The 24,939-nt window shown below is 49.1% G+C and overlaps 1 protein-coding gene across 5 annotated transcripts in view; it reads right to left on the reverse strand.

Annotated features, from left to right (window-relative positions):
* TINF2 (TERF1 interacting nuclear factor 2) overlaps positions 1–24,939 on the reverse strand; it is a 237,388-nt gene that overhangs the window by 878 nt on the left and 211,571 nt on the right. The gene's annotated exons all lie outside the window — the stretch shown is intronic.

The following is a 24,939-nucleotide window of genomic DNA, read 5'->3' on the forward strand; positions in this document are numbered from 1 at the left end:
GGAAGAAATATACTCAAATGAATGAGAAGATTCACAACACAGTGTATTCTTTTAAACTCTTGAGTTCTAGTTAGCCCACATTGACTAAAATGTTTTCCCTTAAGACTCCAACAGACTTGCAGGTTTTAGATCTATAAACTTTTGGGTACAGCGCTCAATGGAATAACCACTTCAATTCTACACAAGTCACTAGGGAAGCACTGGTAGCAACTACAAAAAGAACCAATGGTGATAAAGAAGTGACTTAACTAACACTGGTTTTGCAAATGGAATCTTTCATATAATTTATAATTGGCCACTGTAGGATCTATTTTCATGGTTACCCCCACTTTTTGCTGGTGTCATTCTGTTTTCTGACTAGTCTGACTGGGATCCTGCTAATCAGGACCCGTCACTGTGGTCTCTCCCTAAATTGGACTATGGTAAGTACTTTGGTACTTCCTAATTGGGCACTTGTGTACCCAGGTAAGCCCCTCGGATATGGTACTAAGGTACCCGTGGCATAAGTACACCAGGGGTTCTCCCATGGGCTGCAGCATGTTTTGTGCCATCCATGAGAGACCACTCAAACTGTGACTACAGGCCTGCCATTGCAGCTTGTGTGAGTTGGTGCTTGCCCCTCTCATAACAGATAGAAGTTTCCTTATATTGGAGGTCAACATACTTAAAACCTTTAAGTCCGCCCTATGGCAGGCCTTCCAGTCCTGAAAGAAGGGTGCTTAGTTGTAAGTGTGAGGGTGCCCCTGCATGGGCAGGGCACCTATTCGAACTCCAGAGTTGATTCTCCAGGCTTTGCAAGTGCGGCCAGCCATTTTGATACATATAGTGACCATCTGTCATTATGTGATGGCTAACTATGTAGTGGCGGAGTCAAACCTGGGCATTTTTGGCATCAAACAAACATTTCTGATAGATACATCTGCCTTGTGGATTCCTCACCTTGTGAATATCCCCCTTGCTTCAGCAACGTTCGGAAAATTCTTCGTAGCACGCCGGCGTGGACGACGTCATAGGAACGCGGCATCGCGCGCGACTCCGTCTGACGTCACCGACCGCTTATTAGGCCTACGTCGGCCTGACGACATCAGTTCCCTTTTTTCCGCGTCGTCGACGCTAACGGTTTCTGGGATCTTCTGTTACAGATAGAGACTTTTTTGCTTTTTGTGTGTTACTTTTTCTGTTCTTCGTCGAGGATGTCGTCGAAGAAGACGGGTTTCAAGCAGTGTGGCTCGTGTGCCCGGATGATGTCGATTACCGATCCACATGATTGCTTGTAGTGTTTGGGTTCGGATCATGACGTCAAGGGCTGTCGATCCTGCTCTAAGATGAATCCGAAGGCTCTGCGAGAGCGGGAGGCTAAACTTCTCATAGCCAAGATTAAAGGTAAAGAAGCCTAAAGATCTTCGAGATCAAGATCAAGACGCTCCAGATCGAGGCCGAAGTCGCGATCGAGGTCGCGATCGAGGGCCAGATCGGAGTCGGCGTCGAAGTCAGCTTCTGGGCATGCTTCGGGTTCCTCGAAGAGAAAACATAAGAGAAAGAAGCATAGTTCTCGCCATCATACGGGGTCACCGGACTCGAAGAAGAGGACTTCTCGGAGACATCACAAGGACTTTGTGTCTCCGCCTCCTGCTGGTGGAGCCCCGCCGATACGGTCTCGAGAGCATACTCCGGATCCGGAGTTGGTTCAGAATCCGGCTTCGTGCCAGTTTTCGGAGCATGAAGGGGTCGTGGATGTTCCTCAGTCACCGACTCCGGAGGATGACCTGGAGGGTCAAAAGGGTCAGGAGGAGCCGAATACGGAGCAGCCTCCCGCGGAGCCGTCAATGGGTTCATACCCTTCCTTTCCTGGTCAGGACCCTTCGCATTTCCTAAATGCTATGTTTGGTGTATATGCGAGGGCAATGTACCCCACTGGAGCACCTGCGGGTCCCATGGGTCCTTTGTCTTTTAACTTGGGTGTCCCCCAAGCTTATGCACCGGCGCCTTTTCTACCGACTCCATATCCTCCTTGGCTCGGTACGGCGCTGCCGAGGTCATCGACTCCGCGCACGGCTTCGCCGGCTCCGGAGCGAACTCAAGGTTTGGATCGGGGCTCAACGCCGGTTCCTGTTTCTCAACCTCCTGTTCCAGCTCCTCGTTCGACGCCGGCTCCGACTCAGTCGGAGTCGTTACCGGATCCGTCGACTTCGATTAGTCTGGAGTGGTCGAGGCGTAGAGCCCAGCGTCTCTTGGAGGAGAAGGAGTATGGGGAACCTGAAGTGGAGGAAGGCGAGCTTCAGGATCTGCATAGTGCAAGCAGTCTTGAACTTTCTCCAGAATGGGGGTTGCCTGTGGTTTCGGATGCGCCCTCTAGGGATGTGGTGCCATACCATATGGTAATCAGAAAGGCTGCTGAATTGCTGAATTTGACTTTGCCTACAGTGGAGTTCAAATCTAATATCCTTACGGAGGTCTTACATTCGCCTTCTTCAGTCGTTGAGCCGACTGCCATTCACTGAGGCTCTGACTGAACCGATTTTAGAGGTCTGGAAAAAGCCTTTGTCTGCACCTGCGGTGTCTAGATCAGTGGCGAGGCGTTATAGGGTGGCTCCTGGAGACCCTGAGTTCTTGTCATCACACCCTTTGCCGGAGAGTCTGGTGGTGCAGGCCGCTTGTGCGAACAGATCAGCAGGCTCTTTTCCCCAGGTTCCTGGAGATAAAGACTCCAAAAAGTTGGATCAAGCTGCTAAAAAGGTTTTCTCCTCAGGTAGCATGGCTTTAAAATCAACGAATGCTACTTGCCTACTAGGAAGATATGTGCATGCCTTAATGGACTCGGTCAAGCAGTTGTCAGCTAAGCTTCCAGAGGGGGATAGGAAAAACTTTAATGAGGTTGTTTTGGACACTCAGGCGGCAGCCCGCCAGGTTATTCAGAGTGGCATGGACACGGCGGACTCTGTGGCTAGAGTGATGGGGTCTTCAGTGGCTACCAGAAGAGCTGCTTGGCTAAAGTCCTCAGTTTTCCGCTGACGTTCAGGCTACTCTTATGGATTTGCCTTTTGACGGAGTTGGCCTCTTTAGGAAGAAAGCGGATGCAGCTTTAGAGAGGTTCAAGGATAGCCGGGCGACGGCTAGGTCTTTGGGCCTGCAAGCGAAAGGCTAAACCACCAGGAAGTTCAGGGGCTTTGGCAGGTCCTCCTTTCGTCCTTTCAAACACGGCCAGCAGCAGCAACAGAGCCCTCTGTACAAGTCTTACAGAGGTAGACAGAGGGATCGTGGACGTGTACGTCACGCCTCTTCCTCCTCTAATACCCACCCCCCACCTACAACAGCAAAGCAGCCCTAGATCCGCCATTCCGGATCATGCGGGTCCGGTAGGGGGTCGGCTTACTCATTTTCTACGGGATTGGGAATCGGTTACATCAGATCTTTGGGTTCTCAATCTCGTAGAAAATGGGTATGCGCTTCCTTTTCAGGAGTTCCCTCTCAATTACCCTCCTTGCCAAGGTTATTGTTCGGAGGACCACCTGCTTCTCCTGCAGGAAGAAGTCCTGGCACTGTTCAGAAAGGGTGCGATAGAGGTGGTTCCGGAGCAGGAGAGGTGTCAGGGGTGCTACTCCTGGTATTTCCTGATCCCCAAAAAGGATGGCAGACTTCGACCAATCCTGGATCTCAGGATCTTGAACTTGTATCTGAAACAGAAAAAGTTCAAGATGCTCACTCTTGCGCAGGTTCTTCAAGCGCTGTTGGAAGAAGACTGGATGGTGCAGATCGACTTGCAGAATGCTTATTTCCACATCCCCATCCTGAAGTCGCACAGGAAGTATCTCCGTTTTACGGTAGAGTCGCTACACTACCAGTTTGCGGTCCTTCCGTTTGGACTTACTACTGCGCCTCGAGTTTTCACCAAGGTGATGGCAGTGGTGGCAGCACATCTCAGGAGGTCAGGAATACCTGTATTCCCGTATCTGGACGACTGGCTGATCAAAGCAGAGTAGCCAGAGAAGGTGCTCCTTCATCTGCAAGAGACAACTCTGTTGCACAGGTTGGGTTTTTCGATAAATGTACCCAAGTCTCACCTGGTGCCCTCCCAGCGCAACCTGTTCATAGGTGCGGTACTGGACACTACTGTATGTCGTGCATTCCCTCCACCTCAAAGGATTCGCGACATTCAGGAAATGATTCCTTTATTCTACAATGGAGCGGTTGTTCCAGTCCTGAAGGTCCTTCGTCTGCTCGGTCTGATGGCTTCTTGCATTCTGTTGGTCAATCATGCACGCTGGCACATGAGGGCACTCCAGTGGTGCCTCCGTAGGCAGTGGTATCAGCACAACGGAGATCTCAGGGAGTCAGTGAGGATCTCCAGAGAAACTGCAGCGGATCTAGCTTGGTGGGGCGTGGAAGGCAATCTGTCTCAAGGAAAGCCTTTCCAACTGCCTCCATCGGTTGCCACAGTGATAACGGATGCATCCACTCTCGGGTGGGGTGCTCATCTGGGGGATATGGAGGTCAAAGGTCTTTGGTCTCCAGAGGAAACATCTCATCAACCTTCTGGAGTTGCGGGCGATACGTCTGGCGCTCAAGGCCTTCCTCCCTTCCCTTTGCGGTCAGTCGGTTCAAGTCCTGACGGACAACACGACCACGATGTGGTATATCAACAAGCAGGGAGGAGTAGGGTCGCAGCGTCTCTGCATATAGGCTCTGCGTCTCTGGTCCTGGGTTCAGGACCATCAGATTTGTCTGATGGCAAATCATCTGGCCGGAGTTTTGAACGTAAGTGCAGACGTTCTCAGTCTGCAGTTCTCTGCTGACCACGAGTGGAGGCTCCATCCGGAGGTTGTTCATGACATCTTTCAGATGTGGGGGACTCCTCCAGTGGACCTGTTCGCCACTCACGAAAATGCTCACTGCCCGTCATTCTGCAGCCTCCAGTATCCGATCCAAGGAGCACGCGTTTCAGTTGAGTTGGGGAAGTCAACTCCTTTACGCGTTTCCTCCCATACCCTTGATTCCTCGGGTTCTGAGGAAGATTCGCCAGGACCGGGCCCAAGTCATATTGGTAGCCCCGGATTGGCCAAGAAGGGTGTGGTACACGGACCTACTCCACCTCTCCTCTCACCCGCCGCTCCGTCTCCCTCTCAGGATAGATCTCCTCTCTCAGATGGAGGGGCAGGTTCTACACCCCCACCTCCAGACATTACACCTTCATGCCTGGAGATTGAATGGGGCAACCTGAACTCTTTTCTCTCCCTCAAGATGTAGTAGATGTCATTCTTCGGCCAGGCGTGACTCCACCAAGTCCATCTATTGGTATAGATGGTCTAAATTTGTTGTTTGGTGTAGGGAGAAGGCTGTTGACCCTTTGAGGGCTCATCTGTCCGATATTTTGCAGTTTGCTCTCTCTTTAGCGCAGCAAGGATTTGCTGTTGCCACAGTCAAAGGTTACCTTTCGGCGTTATCAGCATTTTTCTGCTTGCCGGACCAGCCGTCTCTTTTTAAATCTCCAGTGGTTTTGAGGTTTCTGAAGGGCCTCACAAATAAGTTCCCTCCTTCTCCATTTATCGTGCCTCAATGGGACTTAAATCTTGTCTTAACTTTCTTGATGGGTTCTCCCTTCGAACCCTTACACAAGTGTCCCATGAGGCTTTTGTCTTTCAAGACGGTCTTCTTAGTTGCGATCACCTCGGCAAGGAGGGTGAGTGAGCTTCAAGCTCTTAGTTCTAAGCCCCCGTTCCTGACCATTCATGTTGATGAAATGCGTTACTTACCTGTAACAGCAGTTATCCAGTATTGGTGTCTTTCATAGATTCACATGCCTGAATCATTCCCCGTCGTCGAGATGGGAGCCCCGGTAATAGAAAAGTAATGTCCTATAGACATACATAGAGAAAAATAGGCCTAAGGGCCTTGCCTTAGTAGCCTATCTATGTCCTTTTGTAAAAAGGACCAAATTCCTAAAGGTAGCCAATCAGCTACCACCTCCCTCTCGAACCTTCCTGCCATGAGCCTCAGTCTCTCAGATTTTCGTACGCACCAAGCTAGGTAGACGTAACATATGCTCTGTTAGTGAGAGATGAGCCCTTCCTGGGGAGGTGGGAGGTTTGCATGTGAATCTATGAAAGACACCAATACTGGATAACTGCTGTTACAGGTAAGTAACGCATTTCTTATCCAGTATTATGGGTGTCTTTCATAGATTCACATGCCTGAATCAGAATAGCAAGCAATACATTATGCACATATGCGATGGAATATAACAGTCTGAGATAATACATATCATGTGACTAGATACCATCAGTAATATAAAGAGTAAAGTAAAGAAATGTGCATACCATTGCAGGACGGTGGGAAGTAGGAAGGCTCATCTTACTGGAATAGATGGCGAAGTACAGCTTGGCCCACAGCTGCATCCTGCATCAGTTCCATGTCCAGGCAGTAGTGTCTGGTAAAGGTATGCGGCGATTTCCAGGTGGCCGCTCTGCAGATGTCCAGAATCGGTACTCCAGCGAATAATGCTGCCGATGTGGACACAGCTCTCGTGGAATGTGCTCGGACTGTGGAATGTAATGGACGTCCGGCTTTGTCATGACAAAATGCAATTGCTGCCGATATCCATCTGGAAATGGTTTGTTTGGAGTGGCATGCCTTTTCTAGGCCTGCTGAAGGCGACAAACAGTTGTTTTGTTTTTCTGAAATCTTTTGTTTTGTCCAGGTAAAACTTTAGACATCTCTTAATGTCCAAAGAGTGAAGAGATCTTTCAGCCACCGTGCTTGGGTTCGGGAAGAATGAGCGAAGTACAACCGGTTCATTGAGATGGAAGTCCGAGGGGACTTTAGGAATGAAACGGGGGTTGGTTCTTAAAATTACTCTGTCCTCTCTAAATTGCATGAAAGGATCCTGTATCGAAAGAGCTTGTAACTCACTGACTCTTCTGGCTGACGTTAAAGCTAAGAGAAGTGCAGTTTTCCATGAAATGTATTTGATATCAGCCCTATGGATAGGTTCAAATGGATGCTTCATCAATTGATTGAGTACAATATTCAGATGCCACGTTGGTGGTATTCGTCTTGGTCTAGGGAAAGATCTATAAAGCCCTTTAAGAAACTGTTTTATCAGTCTGTTGGACCATAGGGAAGGACCTTTTGAAGTCCTTGTGAAGCGTGAAATTGCTGCCAGATGTACCCTGATGGAAGCATGCGCAAGTCCTGCTTGGGCCAGATGTAGTAGATAAGGCAGTATCTGCTCTGGAGTGATCCTGAAAGGATGTATATTGTTCTCTTTACACCAAATACAAAAGCGTTTCCATTTCAAGGAATAAGTTTTGTTCGTGCTAACTGCTCTTGCTTTAGCTAGGACTTCCTTGCACTCCTGCGGGATTCGTAAGTGACAGAATTCTCGGTACTCAGGAGCCAAGCCGATAATCTGAGAGATTTCAGATTTGGGTGGAGTATCTGGCCGTTGGACATCGAGAGTAGAGAGGGATGTTGATGCAGTTGGATTGATGGTCGGACTGAGAGGCGACGGAGGTCCGCGAACCAATGTTGTCTCGGCCAGTATGGGGCAATGAGAATCAATGTGCAATGTTCCATTTTCATTTTCCGGATGACTCTGCTTATCAGGGGAAATGGCGGAAATGCGTACGCAAACACGTTGCGCCATGCGATGGAAAATGCATTTCCTAATGACCTCTGTTGGGGATGCCAACTTGCGAAGCTGTGGCATTTGTTGTTCTCCCTGGTGGCGAAGAGGGCTATTTGCGGTTTTCCCCATGTCGAGAAGATGTTGTTTAGAACTTGTTGGTCCAGTTCCCATTCGTGGGACAGTGACCTCTGTCTGCTGAGAGCGTCTGCTATGACGTTGTCTTTTCCTGGGACATACTCCGATGTTAATGTGATGTTGTTGAGCAGTAGCCAGTTCTTGATATGCAGAGCCTTCTCTTGCTCTGACCATCTGCCGCTGATTTGCAAGTCTTGAAGGACTGCACTCCATCCTTCGAGAGATGCGTCCGTCGTTATGACGTGTGGAGTTTCTGGTAACAAGAACGTGAGACCTTTGGATAGGTTCTTGTTCTTCATCCACCAATCCAGCGTCTCGGATATTTGTCGAGTGATGACTATGTGATCCTCGAAGGAATCTGTACATTGGGTCCACTGTTTGGTCAGGGCCTCCTGAAGGGGGCGCATTCTGAGCAGACAGTGAGGGATGAGTAGTATGCAGGAAGACATCATCCCCAGAAGAGATTTGAAAATCCGTACTTTGATGGTTTGTTTTGACGATACTGCGGTAGCTAGAGTCATCAGTTTGTGTTTTCTTTCTTGAGATGGGAAGGCTTTGGAGGAAATGGTGTTTATAGTGGCCCCCAGGAATGTTATAATCCTGGTGGGTCGTAAAGTAGATTTCTCGAAGTTGAGAGTCAAACCTAGGTTCCGGAAAATATCGAGACAGGCGTTGGAAGACAGCTGCGCGTCTGTGAGAGACGGTGCTTTCACCAGCCAGTCGTCCAGGTAGGGGAAGACCTGGTGATTTTGTTGTCTCAGGAAAGCTGCCACAGGAGCCAGGCACTTTGTAAAAATGCGTGGCGCTGATTTGAGGCCGAATGGGAGGACACAGAATTGGTAGTGGAGACCTGCTACTTCGACTCGTAGGAATTTTTTGTATCGTTTGTGTATTGGGATATGGTAATATGCATCTTGCAGGTCCAAAGACGTCATATAGTCTCCTTCCTCTAGGGAACCTAAGATTTCCTGGATAGTCACCATTCGAAACGATTGGCTTTTTAGGAAGGCATTGAGCGCCCTGAGATCTAGAATGGGCCTCCATTTCTTCTTTTTCTGCTGGATTAAAAAGAAGCGGGAATAAAATCCCTTTCCCTTTTGAGCTGATGGGACTCGCTCTATTGCTCCCTTTTTTATCATGGAAGAGATTTCCTTTAGTAACATACGAAGGTGTTTGTGATGATGTTTGTGAGGAGGAGTTAACGGTGGGATGGAGTTGAATTCCAAGGTGTGACCGTGCTGAATTAATTGTAGCACCCACCGATACGTCGTAATCGATTTCCAATTGTGGAGGAAATGTGTCAATTTGCCTCCAATTTTGAGCGGACAGGACAGTGGGGGGACTGGCTGCGGGAAATGGTCATTGTCTTCCACCAGCCGTTTTCTTTTGAGATTTGCCCCTGAAGTTCGATCTCCCGTAGGAGGTCTGACGACCTTGTTGTCCGTCCTCACAAGCACTGCTGAGTTTTTGATGCGAGGGAGGAATGCCTGTAGAGAGTGAAGGACTGCTCGTAGTTGTGGAGAAACGTTTGCCTATGCCATCCAATTTCCTGCCCTCCTTGTCTGGTGGTGCTGACAGTGGCGAGGATGGGTTTCTGGAGTTCTTCTGGGCGGCTTGAGTGACGACCGAATCTGGTTTAGGATGTGAATTAAAGCAAGTGGGTGCCGTTGACGGAGCCCTATACTTTTTATCTAGTTTAGGTACCACTATTGAAACAGATGCAGGTGTTTGCATGAGCTGTAGACCCTGTTCCCAGATGTGATCTATTATGGGAATGGACCTTGCCTCTTTCTTTATAGGATCTTTAAAGTCATATAAGAAACAATCCGTTACTTTTGTTTCCATGGTCATGTGAAATCTAGTGGCCGCTCTCTATTAAATTGTGGAATCCGCCGATATCCACTGGTGGAGAGTCTGACGTGCTGGGTTCCGGTGTGGCCGGAGAATGAGCAACGTAATCTTCGTCATCTCTGTTTTGAGAGAGGTCATCTCTGACCTCACCTTCCTCAGGAGGTTCGTCGTCCTCATCAGAGGATTGGATGTTGTGAACCTGTTCACTATCTTGAGGAATAACCAAAGGCGTTGGTCTTGTCCTTGGTGATCTTTGCGGCAGTGAAGATTCCTGAGAGTTGTCTTTTGAAGGGGTCGCTGACGATTCTGGGAATCGTTTTTTGTAGTCTGTGATCAAGAATTGAAGATCAGTGACTATCTCAGCCGGCAAGACGATCATTGGAGTGACTCGAGTATGTACTTGAGCCTGAACAGTTTCCTCTGTAAAAATAACATCATCTCCGTCATCGTCAGTACTCTGGCATTTGACATTGAGATCTGACGGACTAGTAGCTTGTTTGAATTGTTCATCATCCAATTCGTCATCTTGTAGTATGCGAGAAGGGAGCAGTGTTTGAACCCTACTGGGTGATGTTAAATCGGGCGTAATAGGGAGTTTGGTGACCTTTTTTGATGGAACTAACTCCGCTTTTTTCCATGGCGTCGACGATGTCGTCGTCGTCGACGGGGTCGTCGTTAGTGTCGATCGTTTTTCAAGCGTCGACCGTTCCTTCGCCGATGAAGCTGTTGTCGACGGAGCGGGCGTCGACGGTGCGGCCGTCGACGATGCCCTTGTCAACGTGGTCGTCGACGGTGCCTTCGTCGTCGATGTGGTCGTCGACGGTACTTTCGCCGTCGTCGATGTGGCCGTCGACGGCACCTTCGTCGTCGGCGGTGTAGTAGCCGTCGACGGTGCATTTGTCGTTGACGGTGTTCCTACCGTCGTCGGTGTCTTCGTCGACGATGCGGTTGGCGTCAACTGAATTCTCGTCGACGATTTTGTCGACGTCGACAGTGATGACGACGGAGTTTTGACAAACGACTGCTGCTTTTTAATAAGTAGATTCGACGATATTGGCTTACCCATCGACGACGAGTGGGTAGTCGTCGTCGTTGCAGTCAAGGCTGACGACGCCACTGTCGTCGAGACTGTCGTCGATGTGGAGACATAGTTCGTTTTTCTTGAAGAGGACGTCGTGGAAGTAGTCGACGAGGACTGCGACGGCTTTCTGAAGGTTGCAGCATCCTTCACAGACGTGTCAGATCTTGCCTCAGAAGACTTTGAAGCAGTCTTTTTGTGAGGGACGTCTGAATGGCCAGGGGAAGCCTCCCTTGGCCTTTTCAAGGACAGTTTCGAAGAAACTGAAGCCATTTCACTGCCCTCCGAGGAGAGCACCTCATCATCTCTGGTTTTGAGTCTGTTTAACCAGAGGAGCAGTCTTCCTTCTCTGTCCTTAAGTGTTTTGGTAGAGAATGTTCTACATACCCTGCAGTCTTTTGCTGTATGGTCAGGGTAGAGGCAGTAGAGGCAAGTCTCATGCTTGTCGTCGACGTGCAGTCTCTTCTTGCCACAAGAAGAACAGGCTCTAAAGAGTCCTTTTTTCTGTTGTTCAGTCATAGTTGAAGTATAATCCAAGTTTTTTGAAGAAAAGGAGAGAAATTGAAGAAACCTGAGGAGAGCTCAGGTGGGGACTCCCTAGCACAACGTGCGGTAGAAAATCTGAGAGACTGAGGCTCCTGGCAGGAAGGTTCTAGAGGGAGGTGGTAGCTGATTGGCTACCTTTAGGAATTTGGTCCTTTTTACAAAAGGACATAGATAGGCTACTAAGGCAAGGCCCTTAGGCCTATTTTTCTCTATGCATGTCTATAGGACACTACTTTTCTATTACCGGGGCTCCCATCTCGACGACGGGGAATGATTCAGGCATGTGAATCTATGAAAGACACCCATAATACTGGATAACGAATGGTTCTTAGGACCAGGGTGCTTTTCTGCCTAAGGTTGTAACTCCCTTCCATCTAGGGCAATCCATTACCTTTCCTACCTTCTTTCCTCCCCCTCACCCTTCTAAGGAGGAAGAGAGACTGCACCGTCTGGACCCTAAGAGGGCGGTGTTTTTTTATATCTAGACTGAACTAAAGACTTCCGGATGGACGACCAGCTGTTTGTTGGTTTTGCTGGCTGTCGGAAGGGCAGAGCGGTGCACAAGCGCACACTTTCCAGGTGGATAATCCTATGCATCAAGATTTGCTACTCCCTGGCGCGTAAGGACCCTCCTGAGGGTATAAGAGCTCATTCTACCAGGGCAAGGTCTGCTACTTCTGCATTGTCTAGAGGTGTACCTGTTGAGGACATTTGCAGAGCCGCGACTTGGGCCTCCCACCACACTTTCGCGAAGCATAACTGCTTGGATACCGAGGTGAGGAGGGACGGCCACTTCGCGCGTTCTGTCCTCCAAGATTTCCTGGTATAGCAGAGTGGACACCCTCCTACGGGAGTGGGGACTGCTGTGGGACTCTATTCACAAGGTGAGGAATCCACAAGGCAGATGTATCTATAAGAAGAACAAGTTACTTACCTTCGGTAACGCTTTTTCTGGTAGATACAGTATCTGCCTGTGGATTCCTAACTGACCCACCCGCCTCCCCGTTGTCCACTCTGCTATACCTGGGTTTATTTGTATATATATATTGGGTTTTTGATACCTTTGCTACGCACTGTGTGTGCTGTTCGGATTTGTATGTACTATGTACACTGTATATATGTATATTTGCTGTCATTGGTCCGTCCGGGTGCCTCGAAGGCACGGACAAAAGGGCGGAACTGATGTAATCACGCCGACGTAGGCCTATAAGGGGTCGGTAACGTCAGACGGAGTCGCGCGCGATGCCGCGTTCTTATGACGTCGTCCACGCTGGCCTGCTACGAAGAATTTTCCGAACGTTGCTGACGCAAGGGGGATATTCACAAGGTGAGGAATCCACAGCCAGATACTGTATCTACCAGAAAAAGCGTTACCGAAGGTAAGTAACTTGTTCGTTATAATCACACCCCAACACCGCTGACTGTGTTGGAGGTATGATTTCATGCACTGGGGGGCTCCTCTGGGAAACCACAGGTAACAGGCTTTTCAGCCCCACTGTATTTCCGGTGTAGGAAGGTAGGATCCTTGGTTACCAAAACGTATTCCTGATGCTATGCTGTTTCTGACTAGTCTGACAGGGATCCTGCTAACCAGGACCCCAGTCTCTGTGCTTTTTCCCTTAATGACTATGGTGAGTACTTGGGTACATCCCAGATTGGCTACCGGTGTACCATTATAAGTCCCTAGTATATACCCAGGGCATAGGTACACCAGGGCTCTCCCATGTATTGCAGCATGTATTATGCCACACAAGAGCCCACTCAGACTGTGACTACTGGCCTGCCATTGCACTCTATTTGTGTTGGTGTAAGCACCCCTTACAACAGATATGTTTCCTTATATCTGAGGTGACTGCACTTAAAACCTATAAGTCATCCCTAAGGTAAATCAGCACCGTGGTACACAGAAGACCTTAGGGACAAAAAGCGCTCTTGTAAGAGACTAGAGAGGAAATGGCGTATGACCTACAATCCTAGCGATAAAGCCACTTACAGGGACGCTATTAGGAACTATAAACTGTTATTTTGTCATTATAGTAGGCTGCTTGTGAGGTTTTCATTGCCAATGGCTAAATCCAAGCCGAAAGGAATATATCGGATAGTGAGCTCCCTGATAAAACCCCCTCTGCCCGCCGTAGAAAATAGTAGTTCTCCTTCTAAATGTAACGAGTTGGTCGATTTCTTTTTTCAAAAAGTTAATAAAATTTACCTTTCCTTCCCTGATTCAGCCACTGAATCATCCACTCAACGCTCCGACTCAGCCTTGGATATGGTAACTCCCTCTCATAGCAAGCTAGAGTCTTTTGCATTGTTGAATCTGGAAACATTGGAGTCCTTCGCACAACAAATAAAATCTCGCTCACCGTGTGACCCTGCCCCCCCGGGCTCGCTGGGGTTGGCTAGCAAAACCATTTTCCCTACTCTTATGGAATTGCTGAACTCCTCCATTTTGAGCGGGATGGTACCTGTGACATGGTAGCATGCGATGGTACGGGCATTGCTAAAAAAACCTGCCCTTGACCCAGCTAACTCCAGCAATTACCGCCCGATTTCTCTGCTCCCATGGGCATCTAAGATCCTGGAGAAGCACATTAACATCATCTTGATGAAGTTCTTCGAGGAAAATCACCTCCTCGATGCTTCCCAGACGGGCTTTCGCCCAAAACATGGGACAGAGACTGCTCTATTGGCCGTGACTGAGGAGGCGAGACGGATCTTGGATCGGGGGGGGGGGGGGGGGGGGTCAGTGGCAGTGATCCTAACGATCCAAGTGCCGCTTTTGATACGGTACATCATAAAATTCTGTTGAACCGTCTCGCCGACCTAGGAGTGTCCGGAGAAGCCCTGGTTTGGTTCAAGTCCTTTATCAGATAGAACCTTCCAGGTCTTTGACGGCACATCCGTCTCATCGAGCAGGCCTCTGGGGTGTGGAGTCCCTCAGGGTTCATCATTGAGCCCTACGCTCTTCAATGCATATATGAGGCCGCTGGCTGGGATTGTTCGTCCGCATGGTATTGACATCATTTCCTATGCGGACGACACCCAGCTGGTGGTCTCCCTTGTGCAGAAGAGCGGCCTCCAATCGCCGCCCAATCTAGCAGCGTGCCTGGAGGAGGTAAGGAGTTGGATGATGAGCTCATGCCTGAAGCTCAACGACGACAAGACCGAGCTCATGCTCCTGGGCCCGGCGGCCCCCTCTACTTTGAAGCTGCTATGGCCAGCGAGCATGGGGGCGGCCCCGGCCCCGGCCCCCAGTGATATCAAAAGTCTGGGGGTATGGCTAGATAAGTCGCTGAGCTTCAATACACAGGCCACCAAGGTGGTGGCCACCTGCTTTGGCCTCCTCAGGGTGATCAAAAAAATTCTTTCCTTTCTTCCATGTGAGGCCAGACAGATAATTATACAGGGCCTCGTCCAATCTCGCCTGGATTTTAATAACGCCTTTTATCTTGGAGCACCGGACTACACCCTACAAAAACTTCAGCGCGCCCAAAACTGTGCTGCTCGTGCGCTACTTGGAGTCCCACGAAGAACTTCCAATAAATGCTGGCCTAAGAGCGCTGCACTGGCTGCCTGTCAAGGACAGAGTTAAGTTTAAAGCGTTGTGCATTGCTCACCAGGCTCTCTGGAAAATGGGCCCAGAAATCAACTCTTCCCTGATTTCCCCTTACCTGCCCAGCAAGGTGCTTCGATCCTCGTCTGCATCTCTGGCCAAGATTCCTAGAATCTTTAGAGCCAGAGCAGGGGGACGTTCCTTCTCTTATAATGTGTCAAGATTGTGGAACACCCTCCCTCTACATATGAGAGGCAACCCCAACTTAACCAGCTTCCGGAAACCGCTTAAAACCTTTTTGTTTCAATAACCAGAAGCTTCCTGTTCATCTGAGGGCATTTTTTGTTTAGTCACAGCGCCTGGACGCCTGAGGGCAACTGTAGCGCTTTACAAATTTTATTTTCATTTCATTTCATTTCAAGGTAGGCCTTTCAATCTAGAAGGCAGGGTGCTCGGTTATAAGTGTGAGGGTGCCTCAGCATGAGCAGAACACCCCTACAACCATCGGAGCCCAGGTTGCAAGTGTGCATCAGCCATTACGACATATAGAGTGGGCATGCATCATTACGCGATGACCATCTCTAAACTGGCTGTAACGAACTCCGTCGTGTTTGGTATCAAACATGTTGGAATCATACCCCCACACTGTAAATGGTGTGGGAGGTATGATTCCATGCATACCTCCGGGAGGCCCTCAGTGCTCTTGGTATCAGTCGGATAGACCTGGAAAGCACATCATGGCTGCCGACCAGAGACACGATTCTGCCCTCATGCTGCTGAGTCAAGCTCGAGCAGGGGAAGGCAAGATAATAGGTATCCTGTCACAGGGAGGTGTGACCACTTCGCAGACTGGGTTTGGTGTATTGGGGCAGGTTAGGAGCGCTTGCCCGCGCCACTCAGTCTGCTTGAAGGGCACATTTGGTGCCCTCCTGGCATAGTCCAGTTCAAACCAGTTCAGGGATCCATTGACTCCCTCTCCGACGTGAAACTGGACAAAGGACATGAGAGTATCATCCTAACTGTCCAAACTCCTCCCTTGGGAGGGAACTCCGAATCATCCCAACCCTTTCCTTAGGGTATTAAGGGCTTACCTGTGGGTGGGTCCCTAGATTTGTCGTGGGACAAGATTTATATCAAGACACCACTTCTTCGACCGTCTGGGCACTCAGGATTTCGCTCTGGGTATCGAGACTGCAACTGGGAAGATTCCTGCCCTGGTCTTGTCACCCTGCTTGTCTGCTGCAACGTCTTGGTCTGTGCTCCATACATGAATCTTCCTAAGACTTGTGGGCATCCAAGACACCTGAAGGAATCTCACTTGGAGTGAAAGTCACTTTCTTGCATCTGCAGGCACCGCAACAAAGCGGACTAGTCTGCTGATCCTGGGCTTCAACGGACTCCGAAAGGCTCAGCAACACAGGTGGTGGTTCTTCAAATCCCTTGAGGCCTGCCCTGTTGTCTCACCGAGTTTGAGGCCAGTATCCCTTGTCGGAGCCGCAGGAACCGAACCCCTGTGCAACGCATCGACTTGCCATTGCAAGGGTTTGTTGGCTCTCTTACTCCGAAATCTTCGGGCTCCAAGTAGCCTCCGCCTCTAGCATCTCCTGCGACCAAGATCTTAGTCCTCATCGCATCTCTTGCACTGTGGGCCTGCATCTTTCATGAGCTGCTTGAGGTTCTCTCGCAAATCCAGTGCCTTTGGCCTGTGGGTTCATTTGAGGGTCGTCTTTGATTTCAGCGGGCTCCTCTGATTGCTCGGGGCCTGCTCTGACTCCCCTGCTTGTGGCGAGTCACCTGGACCTTGCTGGTCCCGACACTGCAGCCTTTTCACTTTCCACTTTGTGGTTGCCAAGGCTTGTTGGTGCTCCAGACGGACACCGACCACTCAACTCTCAACATCTGATGTGGGACAGCTCGTGAACGGCTCCTGGTCTTTCACAGCGTCGCCTGTTCCGCACAGTTGCAGCTCCAAGGGCACTGTTAACTCTCCTGCAACACCAGACATCGGTGGACATTCAACGACTTGCCCCCTAGTCACACCCGAGTGGCATAGACTCTGTCCCCTCTGCTTGCTGGTACGTCTCAACTTGAATCCACCTTCGAATTCCACCGGACACTTTACACTTCTTCGCCAGTGGCATCTTCCTTAAGCCCTCCACTGAATTCAACTGCGGTTTCCAACACCACTTTGATCCTATGCACCCGGCTTCCCTGGTGTGGGTATCCTAGTTCCTAGGGTATCCACAGGTCGGGTGGCATCCCTCTATTTTAGTATATGGTTTGCCCCCCCCCACCCCCCTGTGACCACTGTGTATTCGTGCTACTTACCTGTTTTATTTGCACAGTCTTATGTGATGGCTAACTATGTAGCGGCTGTGCCAAAACTAGGCATGTTTGGCATCAAACAAACATGTTGGAATCATACCCCAACACTGTTGACGGTGTTGGAGGTATGATTCCATATACTGGGGGGCTTCTCTGGGAAACCGCTGCTAACACGCTTTTCAGCCCCCCTGTATTCCCGGTGTAGGAAGGTAGAAGTTATCTCTGGGTAGGAGATATTTGTATGTGTTAGTGAGTGTCTTATAATATATACACTGTGTGATTCTTTTTCACTTAACATATACCAATAAGATTTAGGTCTGGTAAAACAAGCCGCTATACACTCCTTCTGGACTAAGCCTGAAGGCTACTCTCCAAAGCTCTACTTAGAGAACTTTCTACGGTTGTCTAAAACCACTAAAATCACCATACGCATTGTCTGGTTTAGTGCAGGGTGCTACACTTACATAAGTGAGCACCATATACTAAGCCAGCTTCTCACACCCGGTACCAACCTTTCAGGGTCTAACAGCAAGCTAGGGCCTCTGCTGACCACAGATACGATTCTGCCCTTCTGCTTCTGAGCCAGGCTCGAGCAAGGAAAGGTAGAACAATAGGTTTCCTGTCACAGAGAGGTGTGACCACCTCCCAGACAGGACTTGGTGTATTGGGATGGGGAGGGGGCGATTGCCAGAGCCACCAGACTGCTTTGAAGGGCACATTTGGTGCCGCCCTTGCTTACTCCAGTTGGAACAAGTTCAGGGAGCTGTTGGTTCCCACTCTGGCGCAAAACGGGACAAAGGACATGGGAGTATCCTGCCCTCTATCCAGACCCTCTGGGAGGGACTCCTGAATCGTCCCAACCCTTTCCTTAGGGTCCATAAGGGCTTACCTGTGGGTGGCTCTTCAGATTCGTCGACGGACAAGATTCAGATCCGAAACCACTTCATTCAACCGTTTGGGCACTTTGGAGGACTTCGATTTGGGAACCAAAATTGCATCTGGAAGACTCCTGGTCTCATCGTCATGCCAGTCTTCTGCGTAGTCTGTGCTCCATCCAGGTTCTTCTACAGGCCTGAGGGCATCAAAGACACCTGAAGGAATCTCCTTTGGAGTGAAGGAGTCACTCCCTTGCATCAGCATGCACCGCAGCAAAGCTGACCAGTCTGCTTCTCCTGAGCTCCCATGTACTCCGAAAGGTTCTGCAACACAGGTGGTGGTTCTGCAACTCCCCTGAGGCCTGCACTGTCTTCCCAGCAAGTTTGAAGCCAGGATCCCTTGTCGGAACTGCTGGAACAGAACCCCTGTGCACCGCGTCAACTTGCTGTTGCCAAGGCTTGTTGGCTCTTTTCTCCAAGAGAGCTCCAGCATCTCTTGCTACCTTCTTCTGCACCGTGGGCCTGCATCATTGGTGAGCTGCTGGAGGTCCTCTTGAGACTTCTGTGCCTCCGGCCTGTGGGTCCTCTTGAGAATCTTCTTTAGCTCCAGTGGGCTCCCCTGCTTGCTTGGAACCTGCTCTGACTCTCCAGCACTTGATTAGTCTATTGGACCATGCTGATCCAGACAATGCACCTTCTTCATTTTCCTTGTATGTTGCTGCTGCCAAGGCTGGTTGGTGCTCCTGCTGGACCCCAAACCCCTGGCTCTAGACTTCTGACGTGGGACAGCTCGTGCACAGCTCGTGGTCTTCCACAGAGTCACCTGGTCCTCACAGCTGCAGTGACAAGGTCAGGGTCAACTCTCCTGCATCTTCCGTGGTGATTTATCTTCCGTGCCTCTTGGTAACTCTGGATTGGCATAGACCCGGTCGCCTCTGCTTGCAGCTACTCCTATTCAAGAACCCACTCTTGGATTCAACTGGACTCTTTCACTTTCTTCGCCAGCGGCATCTTCACTGAAGTCCTCCATTGTGGTCTACGGCATTTTCCGACGTCACTTTGCACCTAGGCACCCGGCTTCCTTGGTGTAGGTATCCTGATACCTGGGGTGGAGTGACATCATCCTTTCATCTTCCACGAGGTTTCTTCCGGGTCCTCTGGAAAGGGTCCTTCTTTAAAACTAACTGCGACTTTCCAATTGAATTGAATTGAGTATGCAGCTGTCTTTTCACTCTGCACATGGGGTTCCTGGGTACTTACCTTGGGTGGTTCCTTGGGTCTCTGGCTATTCTAAGTCTTCTGGGTCCAGACTACTTCGGTTGCAGTTCGCATTCCACTTTTTTAGTATATGGTTTGGTCTCCCTCTGGAGACCACTGTATTTTGTGCTTTGTTACTTTATTGCAATTAAAGTATTATTGTGTATTTCTGTTTATATTTCGGGGTAGGAGATATACCAATGTGTTAGTGTTATGTAATAAATAGACATTTGTATATATACACTTTGAGATTCTTTTACATTTAATCTACAATACATGTTTAGATCTGAGTAAACAAGCTGCTTTACACTCCAAGATAAGCCTGAAGGGTGCTCTCCACAGCTACCCCTTTGAGAGCTTTCAAAAGGTTATCAAAACCACTGCAATCTCTATAAGGGTTGTGTGGATTAGTGCAAGGTACTTCACATAAATAAATGTGCATCATATACTTATACAGCCCCAAAATTCTGCAAATAAAAAAGAAAGCAACTGAGTTATAAAAATACATAGCCAATGGTTATCAATGGGTCGAATAGCCTCCCAGGGAATCTTTCAGAATGTAAAAAAAAAAAAATAGGTCTTTTGTAACCAGACAGATGTGCTGTCTGGTAGGTTTCAACCTAATGAGAAAACTCACAATTCCAAGCCATCCCTGTAGCATGGGGTGACCTGCAATAGTTCAAAGTGGCATCCTTGTTTAAGTGTGAAGGTTAATAGGCATTGCTGTCACTGCCATTCGGTAGGGGTGGCAGAATAGACTGTCATTTTTACAAATTATGCTCTGGAGCAGCCGTGAGACATTCCTGATGGATATGAGGATGCTGTTCCAGAGCCTGGGAGCACAGATGTAAAACAAATGCACAATAAAATTAAAAAAGGCATTTACACACTGCAGGCCAGTAAAGATGCAGATGTGTCCAAGAACCAGGAGAGCAGAAACGTTTTGAAGACTATTTATATGCTGGATCTTATATAGGTGTAGTCATATGTGTGAGAAGTTGGACTGGTATATGATGTTCACTATTCTAGTGAGCACCTTGCACCAGTCCAAACAACCCTTATGGTGATGGTTGTAAATTCAACCTTATAGACCAGCTATCCTAGTGGTAGCATGGACTAAGCAGTCTTAGGCTAAAACTTCAGAGAGCATGTGAAGCCAGCTGTTTTACCATATATAATCCCTTGAATACCAAATGAAAGGACACTACACAAGGTATATATCAAATATATATGTATTTATTACTAACACAACCCCTCTGTACTCTTTATGAGACCAGAGTTCGAGATACAGCACAAGTTACTCAATAAGCATACTATAAGTTGCACAAATACAATTCTGCCCTAGGGGCCTCACGAACCATATACTAAAGAAGTGGTATAAGAACCACTTCAGGAAAGGTGAATAGGCCTAGGGCCTAGAGAATCGCTGGGGCTACACAGGACAACCAAAGGTTTGGAAGGAGGAGGGGCCCACAGGACACGTGTGCAGCGTCTAAACACACAGGTGAGGTTCCATAGAAAGTCAATGGGAACGTAAAGTTATTAAAGTAGTTGATTTTGGACACTTCCGGGTGGACTACAGGAAAACCCAATTACACAAGGACACTTGGATAGTTGTTACCCACGGGAGCACCCGAGTACTCAAGTTACCTCATCCACAGGAGCCGGTAGCATAGGTATGAAGTCGTCGGGTTTCGTCGTCTAAGTCTATGGAGAGCTGCAAGAAGATGCTGCAGGCGACCAGGAGGAAGATGTCCGGGTGGATCAAGGAGTGGATCAAAGTCGTGAAGAACATGAAAGCAGAGGGGACAGAATCTGGGTCACTAGCCAGTGACCAGGATGGAACCAGGAAGGAACCAGGCGATGTCCGGAGCAATCAGGTGAAGATGCGAAGCTTGTCTCTGCAGCCACGTGGACCAGGAGGCGTCGGCGACGACCAGGAGCTGGATACGGACTGTCCCACGAAGGATCTCGCTGTTGGCGGCGTCGGCTTCCAGATTGGAGCCAACAAGCCTTGGCAAAGGCAAACCACGCAGAAAGGGAAGATCGGCTTCTGTTCAGACCAGCAAGGTCTGGGGAGCTTCCCCTTTACAGGAAAGCAGGAGCATGCCCAGAGCAACCAGGCAAGCAGTGTTGTTTCAAAATGGAGTCTTCAGGAGGGCCATTAGCCAACGGGCTAGCAACCGCGAAGACGCGTCGAGGAGAAATGCAGGCACAGGCCCCACGCGGCACTCGTGGAGTGTGGAGGGCTGAGCTTCGGTGCACTCAAAACCCAATGCACAACTTTGAAGAAGCCTCAGAAGCTGCACGGTTAGCAAGATGCAGGTAGTCCAGGGAATCTAGTCCCACGTCACTCGTGCCGGCCACGGGTCTCAGCTTTGCTGTGGGTCGAAGTCAGAGAAGTCTGGAAGTCCAGTCCTGCGTCGCTGGGTAATCTGGTTCCGGCAGGAGCGGCGACAAAGCAAACCGGCAAGATGCTGATGGTGCCTGTTTGCACAGGGTGGTCACTCCTTGACCACAAGGGAGATTCTTCAGTCTTCTAGTTGCAGAAGAATGCCGAAGGTCCAGAGTTTCGTTTCAGTTCAGGATAATCTAAAGTCTCTAGACTCAGCTCCTACCTATATACTAATTTTAGGGGCTGGATTACCTGCTAGGTCCCTCCTATGGGTGGGACCAGGGAAGGGGGTGGTTACACCCCTTTCCCTTTGTCCAGTTTCGCGCCAGAGCTTGGGCTGGAGTGCCCCAGCAACTGGTTTGAACCGGGCTATGCATTTGGCACCTTGTGTGCCCCAGGCAGTGTCTCATTCTTTTCAACCCACCCTGCCCTAATACATAAAAGCCTGTTGTCCAGGCCTCCCCTGCTAGAGTTTCGTCCAGCAGTAGGAGGTCAGACTCGTGTCTGTGGCAGCAGCATCCATTTTGTGATGCTGAGGCTCTGTTTAACTTTAACCGGGTAAAGCTGTAACCAACATACCTTCTCCCTCTAGAAGGGTGGAATGCTACCCCCGCCGCCAGAATTGGCAGGGGAGGAGGGTAGTATTCCAAAGCGTATGACACCTTACACGACATGTTTTGATAAAGCCAAACTAAAGTTAGCATTAACCGCGAGGATTATTTATTTATTTTTATTTATTCAAAGTTTTATATAGCGCGAACAAGATCCTTACAGATATCAGAGCGCTTCACAAAGACAGGGAAGGGGCAACAGAGTAAACAGAGATAATGGGAACAGTATAATAATCAGTGACAAGGTAATAACATGGGTGATAAAAACAAACATAAAACCAATCCATATATGATCAGGTAGGTAACATGGTAACATGGTAATAACATGGTAATAACATGGTAAGTAACATGGTAATAACATGGATGAAAAAACAAACATAAAACCACTCCATATATGATCAGGTAAGGGAGTATTATATAGCAGCACAGGTCATTGATCCCACTACCATGGCGTACAGGTGGATCAGTAAACCTTATAATGCACTTAAGAGAGTATATGGTATGGCTATATCATAGAACAGCTATAAGGACATGGTTCCGAAAGCTGCAGACAGGCTCAGCTCATGCTAGAGCACCATCTCACATAAAACCAAGCACTCTGCCTCCAGGATTGTTAAGGCCTGCTATAGGAGTGACTTATAGGTATATATGTGTCTATATATAGTGGTAGGTATAGGAATACTATACATAAACAAGGGGTGATTACATGACATTGCCCCAGCTGACTGATCAGCCAGTTGTGTCTGTTTGGATGGCCAGCCAGGGGTGGCATAATTCATGCTGCAGCCCTTGGTAGGCCTTGGATGCACCTATGCCCTGGGTACCTATGGTACACTATACAGGGGCTCAACAAGGTGACCAGGGACCTAGAAGGTAATCCAGCCCCTAAAATCAGTATATAGGTAGGAGCAGAGTCTAGAGACTTTAGATTATCCTGACTTAAACGAAACTCTGGACCTTCGACATTCTACTGCAACTAGAAGACTGAAGAAATCTCCCTTGTGGCCAAGGAGTGACCACCCTGTGCAAACAGGCACCATCAGCATCTTGCCGGTTTGCTTTGTCGCCGCTCCTGCTGGAACCCGACAACCCAGCGACGCAGGGCTGGACTTCCAGACTTCTCTGACTCCGACCCACAGCAAAGCTGAGACCCGTGGCGGACACGAGTGACGTGGGACCAGATTCCCTAGTCTACCTGCATCTTGCTAACCGTGCAGCTTCGGAGGCTCCCTCGAAGTTGTGCATTGGGGTTTGAGAAGCCCCAGACCTGAGCCGTAAGTGCACCGACGCCCAGCCCTCCACACTCCACGAGTGCCGCGTGGGGCCTGTGCCTGCATTTCTCCTCGACGCGTCTTCGCGGTTGCTAGCCCGCTGGCTAGTGGCCCGCCTGAAGACTCCATTTTGAAACACTGATTGCCTGGTTGCTTTGGGCTAGCTCCTGCTTTCCTGTAAAGGGGAACCTCCCCAGACCTTGCTGGTCTGAACAGAAGCCGATCTTCCCTTTCTGCGTGGGTTGCCTTTGCCATGGCTTGTTGGCTCCAATCCGGAAGCTGACTCCGCCAACAGCAAGATCCTTCGTGGGACAGTCCGTATCCAGCTCCTGGTCGTCATCGACGCCTCCTGGTCCACGTGGCTGCAGAGACAAGCTTCGCATCTTCACCGGATTGCTCCGGACATCGCCTGGTTCCTTCCTGGTTCCATCCTGGTCACTGGCTAGTGGCCCAAACTCTGTTCCCTCTGCTTACAGGTTCTTCACGACTTCGATCCACTCTTGGATCCACCCGGACATCTTCCTCCTGGTCGCCTGCAGCATCTTCTTGCAGCTCTCCATAGACTTCGACGACGAAACCCGACACGACTTCACACCCATGCACCCGGCTCCTGTGGGTGAGGTAACTCGAGTACTCAGGTGCTCCCGTGGGTAACAACTATCCAAGTGTCCTTGTGTAATTGGGTTTTCCCGTAGTCCACCCGGAAGTGTCCAAAATCAACTACTTTAATAACTTTACGTTCCCATTGACTTTCCATGGAACCTCGCGTGTGTGTTTAGACACTGCACACTCGTCCTGTGGGCCTCCTCCTTCCAAACCTTTGGTGGTCGTGTGTAGCCCCAGCGATTCTCTAGGCCCTAGGCCTATTCACCTTTCCTGAAGTGGTTCTTATACCACTTCTTTAGTATATGGTTCGGGAAGCTCCTAGGGTAGAATTGTATTTGTGCAACTTATAGTATGCTTATTGAGTAACTTGTGCTGTATCTCAAACTCTGTTCTCATAAAGAGTACAGAGGGGTTGTGTTCGTAATAAATACATATATATTTGATATATACCTTGTGTGGTGTCCTTTCATTTGAATTTCAAGGGATTATATATGGTAAAACAGCTGGCTTCACATGCTCTCTGAAGTTTTAGCCTAAGACTGCTTTGTCCATGCTACCACTAGGATAGCTGGTCTATAAGGTTGACTTTACAACCATCACCATAAGGGTTGTTTGGACTGGTGCAAGGTGCTCACTAGAATAGTGATCATACACCAGGCCAACTTCTCATGTTGGTGTGCAGCGGTTGGGATAAGAGCTTGCTGTTTTACCATATAATCTTAAGATAGCATTTGAAAGATCACATTAAGGTACCTTGAGGTACATATAAAAACAAGACTTAGAATACTTAAGTTCTACTGAACTTAGTTGTT

Source organism: Lissotriton helveticus, chromosome 5_1 (assembly GCF_964261635.1).
Source record: "Lissotriton helveticus chromosome 5_1, aLisHel1.1, whole genome shotgun sequence".
In the NCBI taxonomy this organism is placed as follows: domain Eukaryota; kingdom Metazoa; phylum Chordata; class Amphibia; order Caudata; family Salamandridae; genus Lissotriton; species Lissotriton helveticus.